This window comes from Pseudorca crassidens, chromosome 3, assembly GCF_039906515.1.
Source record: "Pseudorca crassidens isolate mPseCra1 chromosome 3, mPseCra1.hap1, whole genome shotgun sequence".
NCBI lineage: Eukaryota > Metazoa > Chordata > Mammalia > Artiodactyla > Delphinidae > Pseudorca > Pseudorca crassidens.
In genome coordinates this window covers 147,592,792-147,602,382 of record NC_090298.1, presented here as the reverse complement: position 1 = coordinate 147,602,382, position 9,591 = coordinate 147,592,792, and positions in this window count along the sequence as shown.

The following is a 9,591-nucleotide window of genomic DNA, read 5'->3' as shown; positions in this document are numbered from 1 at the left end:
ATCCAGGGCTTCAACTAATTGCATGCGTAGGCCCACCCACATTCTGGAGGGAAATCTGCTTTACTCAAAGTCCACAGCTTTAAATGTTAATCTCATCCAAAAGAACTCACAGAAACATCTAGAATGATGTTTGACAACATATCTAGGTTTTGTGGCTCAGCCAAGTTGACACATACTTAACCATTAACAGTGGGTTAATTAGATGTCTATTGAAATATGTTAGGCGAAAGGAAATTGCCTCTCACTTCTAAATCAACTAATAAACTTTTAATTTTAATTTGCTATAAAAAGTATACTCTAAGGAAGTTAGAAATTTCATATTAAATAATATTTCTTACAAAAAGAAGTAGCTGAAGGCACTAGAGAACAAATAATTTTAACCTGAGGATAATAACATGAATGACCACCATATTCCTGCATATTATAGAATGTAGATCAATTCCTTCCAACATTGAGTTTTTATCATGAGTTAGGTGCTAGTGGTGCAAAAGTAAGCCTTCAGAGCTCACAGTTTAATAGACCCAGATAGATGAGTAGTGGTAGTTGGTACTATTAGTAGTAATAATAGTTACATATAACATTTGAATAAATCTAATGTGCCAAACACTCTTAAGTCCTTTCACATATTACCACATTTAACCCTCCCAACATCTCTATGAGCTAGATATTATACCTTACTGATCCTCATTTTACAGATGAGGAATTCAAGGGCTCAAAAAGGTTAAGTTATTTGCCCAAGGTCACAAGCGTCAGTAAACGATGAAAAGAAGTAGAGTGGTAGAGGTTGTAATAACGTGTACAGGGTTCTATAGGAACAGAGAAGGAAACAAGAAACTGCCTCTGGGGGCTTTTTTAAATTTTCATAATTTCTAAGCTGAGATTTCTTCAGTGGTTTCCAAAGGCACAGAGAATAGCATTACAGGCGGAAGAAATAGCTGTTCAACCAATAAAGGTATGACACAATATCCCTAATTCAGGAAACTGAAGATTTTGAGATGGCTGGATGTATAGGGCTTGCAAAGAGCAGTAACAGTAAACTGAATCTGAAGAGATAGCTAGGAGCAAAACCATGAAGAGTGTGAGTTAGGGAAATCTATTTTACAAACGAAAATTTACAAAGACTTATAAACAAATTGAGCAACTGTGATTGAGAGTTAAAGAATAGGGATGACAAGAGAACATTATCCATCCAGCATCTGCCTTATCACTCATGGGGACTGAAGCAATTCTACTGAGTCTTGAGTCTTTTAGGAATATATTTTGAAAAACTGCCACACTAAATGATGAGAAGCAACTGAATAATCAATATAAGCAAAGCAATTACTGAACAAATTTAAAAGGTTGAATAAACTGTTCAATTTATTTTCAGTAAAAATACTCTGGAGTCATAATGGAAAATGAATTTAGAAAAAGGTAAGAAGGGAAGCCGAAAAGACTAGTTTGGCCATTTGGTAGTCCAGGTAGGAAATACAAGTATGAACTGAGGCAATGGCAGTGGGAATATAGAGTGGTGGTTGGATTTAAGATACCGTTTAAAGAAGCAAAGTGGTCAAGAGTTGGCAAAATAGGACGTGGTACTCTGTGGGAAAGGGATATATCTGCTACATGTGCATTAGTGGTGGTGGTAACAAAAATAGGAGTGGGAGGTATTTTGATTTTGATGAGGACTTTTATTCAGGTACCAGTGGGGTGTCCATGTTGGAGTCAACGGAAGTGTTCGTGTATGTTTACGTAATCAAAAATAATTAGTCTGTTTTTCAAACCTTTATTTTTACAAGGAAAATGTAAAACTAACATGACTATTCTAGTAGGCACTTTTTTTTCCTCATCATTATTCAAAAAGTGGCCTTATGGTCAAATGTTTATAATCATAGCCTTGATTTACTGTTTACACTAATTATACATCATGAGCCCTGTGTATGGGCCTAGAACAAAGATGACAAAGTAATTATGTTTTCTCTCCTCCAGTAAGGTATTGGTGGAAGGGAGCTAATGTTTATTGATTTGCTAGGTGACTTACCTATGTTATGTCTCTCAGTACTACCTAGTTTAGCCTAATAGTGACTGTTGTAGCATCTGTAGTTAGACTACTTAAATTCAGATCTCAATTTCTCCATATAAATGTTAGACTTTAGCAGGTTTATGACTCTGAGAGTAGTTTGTTTAGGTAATCCTTTAATATTTTAATTTTTTTAGCATTATGTAAGATATGTGGATCCAAAGTAAAATCTACAAGAGAAGGTATATTTAAGGAAATACAGCTTCCATCACTGTTTCCTTCTCCCACCAGGAACCATTTAAATTTCATGGTTTATTTTTCCTTTTTTTTTTTTTTTTCTTTCTACATAGCAGATATAGATAGTAGGTAGGTAGAATCTCCATTCTTTTTCTTAGATAAAAGTAAAATGGTGGGTGATATCAGAGAGGAATTGTGGATAGGAAACAGCAAAAGCCTGTCCCTCCACAAAATCAGCCAATAAACTAGCAAGGACAGTCAGAACCAAATTTTTTAGACTCTGGAAACTAATCAAGGGTTTACAGCAACGAGGTGAACAATTAATCAAGAAAAATCAGCTGAGTCTTGGCATTTCTGGAAATCTCTGATGAATCACTAGGTGATCACTAAGCTAATGAAATGGAGATTTCAGTGGTCAAACACAAGGAACCCAGACCTTACAAAATTAGTTTAGAAAGTCATTTTAAAAACTGGAGCAATGACTATAACAAGCAGCAACAACAAACTAGGGAGGGAGGAGAATCTGATTTCTAGCATGGTCACATTATAATTCTCAAAGTGTTCAATTTTCAACAAAAATTACAAGACATGAAAGAAACAAGAAGGTATGACCCATACATAGGAAAAAAGAAATTAATAAACTGTCCAGGAGGAAGCCCAGACATTGGACTTGCTAGACAAAAACTTTAAATCAACAATTTAAAATATGCTCAAAGAGCTAATGGAAAGCATGCACAAAGACCTAAAGGAAACCATAAAAGCAATGCCAAGTAGAGACTATCAACAAAGAGACAGAAATTATTAAAAGGAGCCAGATAAAAACTCTGGAGTTGAAGAGTACAATAACAAATGAGAAACTAGGGAGATTCAACATCAGATTTGGCCAATTGAGATTATTTAGGCTAAAGAACAGAAAAGAATGAAAAAAGTGAGCAGAGTTTAAGGGACTCACTGGACACTATCAAACATAGCAACATACACATAATAGGAATCCCAGAAAGAGCAGAGAGAAAAGGGCAAGAGCATATTTGAAACAAACAGACAAGAAAACCCCAGAAAATTGCAGTCCAATATCCTTGATGGACACTGATGCAAAAATCTTCAACAAAATATTAGCAAACCGAATGCAATACATTATAAAGATCATACAAAATGATTAAGTGGGATTTATTCCAGGGATGCAAGGATGGTTCAACATCTGCAAATCAGCCAATGTGATATAGCACATTAATGAAATGAAGGATAAAAATTATGTGATCATCTCAATAGATGCTGAAAAAGCATCTGACAGCAAAAACAAAAATAAAAAGTGGAACTACATCACACTAAAAAGCTTCTGCACAGCAAATGTAACCATCAACAAAATGAAAAGGCAGCCTACTGAATGGGAGAAAATATTTGCGAATCATGTCTGATAAGGGGCTAATATCCAAAATATATAAAGAACTCATACAGTTCAACAGCCAAAAAAAAATAGGCAGAAGATCTGAATAGACATTTTTCTAAGGAAGACATACAGATGGCTGCCATGTTACTTAGCAACATTATGTAGACATGCAAGCTCTCCCTCCAGTTCCCTTCTTGCCCAGGAGTTCCCTCCTGGATGGTGGCCCCTGACCTCTAGCCTCTGTATAGTCTTATGCTGTAAGGAACTTCATCTCTCAGGCAATCCTGTCCAAGTACCATGCAATAAAGCTTACTGTGTGTTACTGCATTTCATGGTCTTGTATTTTTCCATGTTAGCCTCCAAATCCCTGAGGTCCCTTATAAACATGAATTTACGTATTAAGAAGGACATTATATAATGGTAAAGGTGTCAATCTATCAAGATGGTGGAACAATTCTAAACATATATGCACCTAACAAGAGAGCCTCAAAGTATCTAAAGCAAAAACTGAATTTTGAAATTTGCCTATGGATTCCACACAATCTCAATGGAAATCCAAGCAGGCTTTATTGTAGAAATTAAAAATGTGATTCTAAAATTAATATGGAAATGGAAAGAACTGACATTGCCAAAGAAACTTTAAAAATGAAGAATAAAGTTGGAGAACATGTACTACCCGATTTTGAGAATTACTATAAAACTGTTGTAATCAAGGTAGTGTAGAGTTGGTGTGTCAGTCTTCTAGTGGGCAGGGCTGGAGGTCAGGGGGTCCTGGGGCTGGTGCCTGTCCGTTTGTGGGCAGAGCTGGGTCCTGGGGTCTCTGACTACTGGGCCGTGGGGTCCTGGGCTAGTGCCGGCACACTGGTGTTTGGGGCCAAGTTCCGGGTTCTCTGGTGGACAGGGTCACGTCTTGGTGTGGCTGTGAGCTCAGGGGGTCTTAAGGCAGCCTACCTGCTGGGAGCAGCCCAGCTAGTTGCTTGGCTTGAGGCGTCACAGTACTGGTGCAGATAAGCTGGTGGGCAGGGCTGGGTCCCGGTGCTAATAAGGTAGAGGGAGGACTCCAAAATGGCAGCCAGCACCAGTGTCCATATGGTAGAATGAGCTCCCCCATATGGCTGCCTCCAGTGTCTGTTGTCCCCAGGGTGAGCTCCAGGTACCTCCTGTCCGTCCAGGAGGCCCTCCAGGATCAGCAGGTGGGTCTGATTCAGGCTCCTTTCAAATTACTGCTTCTGCCCTGGATCCTAGAGCATGGGAGATTTTGTGTGTGCCCTTCAAGAGTGGAGTCTCTATTTCCCGCAGCCCTCTGGGCCTCCCAAAAGTAAGCCCCACTGGCCTTCAAAGCCAAATCATTCTGGGGTCTCATCTTCCCAGTGAAGGACCCCCAGGCTGGGGAGACTGATGTGGATCTCAGACCTATTGTTCCTTGGGGAGAACATCTGCAATTGTAATTATTCTCCCGTTTGTGGGTCATCTTCCCAGGGTATGGGTCCTGGGTCCAGAGTACCTGGACTCTGCCCCTACTACCTGTCTTGTTGTGGTTCCTTCTTTATATCTTTAGTCGTAGAAGGTCTTTTCTGGCAGATTCTGGTCTTTCTTATCAATAGTTGCTCTGTAAATAGTTGTCATTTTCCTGTGCTCATGAGAGAAAGTGAGCTCAGGGTCTTCCTACTCTTCCATCTTAGCCAAGCTCCTATTTTTAGAGACTCAGTCCATTTCTATTTAAAGTAATTATTTATAGGTGTGGACTTAATATTGCCATTCTGTTAATTGTTTTCTGGCTGTTTTATAATTCCTTTGTTCCCCTCTTGCTTTCTTCTCTGTAATTTGGTGGTTTTTCTGTAGTGGTATGCTTAGATTCCTTTCTTTTATTTCTTGTGTATCTAGTATAGGTGTTTCCTTTGTGGTTACCATAGAGTTTACATGTATTTATAACAGTCTATTTAAGCTGATAACAACTTAACTTTGAATGCATACTAAAGCTCTACATTTTTACTCCCCTCTCCCGAATTTTGTTTTATTATGTCACAATTTGCATCTTTTTACCTCGTGTGTCCATTAACAAATTATTGTAGTTTTATTTCATTACTTTGTCTTTTAACCTTCCTAGTAGAGTTATAAGTGATTTATTCTCCACCATTACAGCATGAGTATTTTAAATTAAACTTTATATTTTTTTCCAGTGAGATATATACCTTCACATATTTTCCCGTTACTAATTAGCATTCTTTCGTTTCAGCTTGAAGAAGTCCTTTTAACATTTCTTATAAGGCCAGTCTAGTTGTGAACTCCTTCAGCATTTCTTGTCTTGAAACCTCTTTCTCTCTCCTTCAGTTCTGAAGGACATCTTTGCCTGGTAGAGTATTCTTGTTTGGCAGGTGTTTTTTTGTTTTTAACACTTTGAATATATCATGCCACTCCCTTCTAGGCTGCAAAGGTGCTGCTGAAAGAAATCTGCTAATAGTCTTATGGGGGTTCCCTTGTATGTGACAAGATGTTTTTCTCTTTTCTCTTTTATGATTCTCTCCTTGTCTTTAGCTTTTGACAGTTTAATTATAATGTGTCTTAGTGTGGGTCTCTTTGGATTCACCTTTTGGAACTCTCTATGCTTCCTGAATCTTGACATGTTTCTTTCCCCATGTTAGGGAAGTTTTCAACCATTCTTTCTTTGAATAAGCTTTCTTTCTCTCTCTCTCTCTTCTCCTTCTAGGACCCCTTATAATACATATATTGGTCCATTTAATGGTGTCTTGTAAGTCCCTTAAGCTATCTCCACTCTTTTTCATTCTTTTTTCTTTTTGTTCCTCAGATTGGATTAATTTTACTGTCCTTCCTCTGAGTTTGCTGATCCTTTTTTTCCACTTGGTGTAGTTTACTATTGAACCCCTTTATTGATTTTTTTTTTTTAAGTTCAGTTATAGTATTTTAAGCCCTGTGATTTGTTTGGTACTTTCTTATATTTTCCATCTCTTTGTTGAAATTCTCATTTTGTTCATGCATTGTTCTCCTGACCTCAGTGAGCAACTTGATTACTGTTATTTTGTACTCTTTATGAGGTAAATCAGTTATCTCTGTTTCATTGAGGTCTGCTTCTCTATTTTTTATCTTTTTCTTTTGTTTGAAACATATTCCTCTGTTTCTTCCTTTTCTTTAACTCTCGGTTGTTGGTTTCTGCACATTTGATAAAACAGCCACTTCTCGTAGTTTTGACACTGTTGTCTTGCGTAGGAGATGAACCTTATCCATCAGCCTGGCCCAAGCTCTTGGTTGTCTCTCAAAACTTTGTGGTGTCCAAGCCACCTTCTTTATTCTTAGAGGCTCCCAGTATTTGAGGGTGTGTCAGGACCTGTCAGTTTCCCAAATGGGAGGATTGTGGTCAGCACCTCAACGCATGCTGACTCGAAGCCAGATCCTCAGGCAGCAGCTGGGAAAGTATGTAATTAGTGCCTCCCAGGGAGAAACTGGGAAAGGGCTTTTTTTGTCTGATTCCTCTGCACTGGGACTGGGTGCATTGCTGTGGATGAGTGCTCCTGCGCTTGTTAGTAACTACTTCCTTGTTTGCTGCCATCCTGTGGTACTCGTGAATGCAAGCCCCTTTGACTCTCAGAGCCAGGCATTCTAGGGGCCCATTCCTTGGATGGCAGCTGTCAAAGCTGGGCCACCAGGTGTATGTACAAGCTCCTTCCAGGGAGATACTAGTGATTTGGAGTGTACTAGAGGGAAAGGGCAGGTGAGGTGTCCACAGGCTTCCCTGGTCTGCAGGGGGGATCACAGCCAGCCCCTAGATGCATGCTAAATTAGAAGCCTGGCCCCTAGGCGGTAGATTTTAATGCATGCAAATACAAAGAAGAAAAAAGCCAGCCTTAACAGGCTACATTTTGTGTGATTTCATCTATATGAAATTCTCAAAATGCTAAAACTATAGATATAGGAAAAAAATCAGTGGTTGCCAGGGGTTTGAGGGAGGAGTATGGAGGGATGACTAAGCAGAACATGGGATTTTTAGGACAGTGAAACTATTCTATATGATACTGTTGTGGTAGATACATGACATTATGCATCTGTCAAAACCCATAAAACTATATAACACAAAGAGTAATCTCTAATGTAAACTGTAGACTTTAATAATAATGTATCAATATTAATTCACTAGTCATAACAAATGCACCACACTAATGCAATGTTTTAATAACAGGGGAAACTGTGCCATGGGGGAGAACGGGTAAATCCAAACCCTGTTATGTTCTGCTCTATTTTTATGTAAACCTAAAACTGCTCTAAAAAAAAGTTTATCAATTAAAAAAATAGAAATCATTATGTAATTTCCCTCATAAAAAAGGATATGGGCCCCCTTTGTAGATTGGAAAATGAGGGGAAAAGAAGCAAAAGGGAAAACGTGGGGCCTTAAAAGACAAAATCAGTATAATATCAATGGACTCAGAACTTTCTCCCAACTCCCCCATCACTGAGAACAAAAATTATTTATTAAAGACTTCACTGCACCGACAGAAGGGGGCACCCTTTGACTAGGAACCTTGTAAAAATACTCCAGAATTCTGATAAATAGATTAAAGCTGTAAAAAGCTATTACGTGAAGGAAACAACAAGACCACTTCATGAACCTCATGCCCTCCCCTCTCAAAAGCCACAGGAAGGAGAAGCAAAATATAACAGAACACTCCAAACTGGGAAAATTGATCTAGAACATTCAAAACTGTTAAGTTTTTTAATTACAGAAAAATCCTTTAGAACTCGAGCAGAAAATATCAAATAACTTACAGAGGCAAGATAATAGCTCCCCAAAACAGGATTCAGAAGAAGGTTTATGTGATTCAGTTAAAAAAACAAAACAAAACAAAAAACCTGTAAGGAAAAAAAGTGTGAACCAAAGGTTGTATTTTCGTTAAATCTATTCTTTAGGCATCAAGACTGTTGGAAAACAGTTTTAAACATGCTAAAATTCAGTGATTTTTTTTTTGTGCCTGTGAACCCTCTGAGGAATCATCCAACAAAAGATGACTGGGGTCTTTGTGACCGCCTGGAGGGGTGGGATAGGGAGGGTGGGAGGGAGGGAGATACAAGAGGGAAGAGATATGGGAACATATGTATATGTATAACTGATTCACTTTGCTATAAAGCAGAAACTAACACACCATTGTAAAGCAATTATACCCCAATAAAGATGTTAAAAAAAAAATGACTGGGGAAACTTTTGCAAAAGGACTAAAGGACTGAACAAATAACAATATGTTGTGGATAATTAGAGCCAGATTTCTCACTGTTGGACAAAGGAATGAAAATGAATGAAGGGGAGAGGCTAAATTAATGAAAAGGAAGGCTAAAAATGAACCCTATGGTGTTGGGTTGGAATTGGAGGTATCGATACAAACTCATGGTTTGGGGGAGATAGATTTTCAAAATTAGATATGAAGATAAGCAAGTACATATACACATACATATATATACAGGTACACACAAACATACACACACACATATATATACATATACTTACATATAAGTGTGTGTATGTAGAATTCCTAGCTCTTCTGCTGGACTCTAGAAGCAATAACATCTCAGTAGCAATGAGCACATGTAGCACATGTATCGTCCATATCTTGGTTTCTTACTATCATTCTCCACTGATATGAACCGTTTCTTTCAGAACTGGCTACTTTCAGGATTAGGTTGAGAATGAATGATATGAGCCCTAAACATCTTGTCGGAAAAAGTAAGAAAGTGCTCAAAAAATGATGGGGGCATCATGATGGCTCCCACTGTCCAAATCTAGGACAATCTGAGCATCTAAATAAATAATAGCAATGGATTATAGCCTATTAAGTAAAATAAGAAACCATGAGCCCATGTTGTTTTAAATAAACGAATAAATACATGAATGAATAAATGATAAAGGAAAAGCTTTTTCTCACAGAATTCCATTTAATAAATGTAGAAAGAATGATAAACTTAAAAA